Consider the following 1688-nt stretch of genomic DNA (forward strand, 5'->3'; position numbering starts at 1 on the left):
TCATCAACATTTGAAGGAAAAATGTACTAACCAGTCAATGTTTTTATTATATTTCGAGTTAAAATCCTGCACCAAGACCGGTTTTGTGCAAAGATTTGAATCTAATGTTTTTTGTGACTTGTCCAACTATAGCAAGAATCCACAGAATGTTAAACTCTCCATAATGTGCAAAGTTGGATGTCTACTTTTACATGTCGTAAAAGAAATGTGGTAAACCAGACTTGAAGAACATTGATATTTATTTATGTAAATGTTTTTCTTTTTTTGTTTGTTAGTGTTTATTACCAAACTCTATTATAATCATATCTTTTATTTCTAACCAGATGATCAACAGAATGCTGTTTAAAGTACAGTATCAAGCTCGTAAGAGATACATGAAGCTTCCAGTATTGGCATACGGGAAGGTAAGTTTTCATACATTTTTTTTTGATACCTGGCATTTTATTTTATTTTTTTTGGCTAATGTCTCTATATATGAGTTTAGCCTAAAACACGTTTAGAAACAGATATCATGAAACAACTGATGGAAAATTGTAATTTATTTAAATATTTGTTTTTCTATTCACCTAATTATATTATTTATTTTATGCCATTTTGTGTAGTCAAGGAGAAATTTGGTATATCTCCAGATCATACCATTTATTTGGCAGACGAGACCGGAACTGAAGTGGATGAAGATGTTTTTGCTGATATTATGGAACAAAAGCCTGACACACTTTGGACAATTGTTGATTCTATGGCTACAGAAGGTTTGCAAGGCTGCAAATGCAAATATGTGTGTTTTAAATAGTTATGTATTTGTAACATTTCATTTTCTTGTTAGATTCTACTGCCCCACCAACCTCTCAATTTTCAAGTGAAATGAAAACGGTGTCACCAACAGACAGCTGTGTTTCTGTTCTCTCAACAAAAAGACCTCGAACTGACGACCAATTTACTGAGGCCAAGGAGGTAGATTACATGATTAAAACCTATATAAATGTTGCTTTATGAAATGATTTGATCAATTTATCTTTGTTTTTAAGCTTGTAAAAGATGTATTGGGGAAAAAAAGTGCAGGGGAGAAGATTTTTCAGGAGTACAGAGCAACTGGGAAAATCACAGATTCTACAAGGCGAATTCTTGTGAATGCTGTAGTTGGAGACATGATTGAAAAACATGGGTAAAGTATATAAATATAAGCTGTTTTTACAATGCATTGTCATCCCAATTAAAGGGATAGTTCACCCAAAACTGAAAATTTTGTCATCATTTACTCACCATTTACTTGTTTTTTTTCTTTCTGCTGAACACAAAAGAAGATATTTGAATAATGTTGTAAACATGTAATCATTTTCCCACTGATGGGTTGCAGCTAGAAGGGCATCCGCTGCGTAAAACATAAGATTTATACACCAGATTAATAAAGGGACTAAGCCGAAAAGGAATGAATGAACATGTAACCATTGATTGTGCTAAGGAAATCAATAGTTACAGAGTTCTAAAAGAATTTATTAAAACCACTAATTTGTGTTCACTAGAAAAAATAAACTCAATGGTTTCAAAGAACTTGAGGATGAGTAAATAGAGGAAATCTAAATTTTGGGGGACCCATCCCTTTTTAACAGACTTGAACATTCAAATCAAAATCTTTGAACTGTCTAGAAACTTGAGTCCAATTTTGCATATTAAAGGGATGTACATCCCTA

General features: G+C 32.4%; 1 long non-coding RNA gene across 1 annotated transcript; it reads left to right on the forward strand.

The window, feature by feature from the left end:
• The first annotated feature begins 594 nt into the window (after positions 1 to 594).
• Positions 595 to 1157, forward strand: LOC130245226 (uncharacterized). The gene is made up of 3 exons (XR_008839314.1): positions 595 to 749; positions 824 to 951; positions 1026 to 1157. It is a non-coding gene; the product is annotated as an uncharacterized LOC130245226 (long non-coding RNA).
• Positions 1158 to 1688: the final 531 nt, after the last annotated feature.

The sequence above is a fragment of the Danio aesculapii genome, chromosome 18 (genome assembly GCF_903798145.1).
Source record: "Danio aesculapii chromosome 18, fDanAes4.1, whole genome shotgun sequence".
In the NCBI taxonomy this organism is placed as follows: Eukaryota; Metazoa; Chordata; class Actinopteri; order Cypriniformes; family Danionidae; genus Danio; species Danio aesculapii.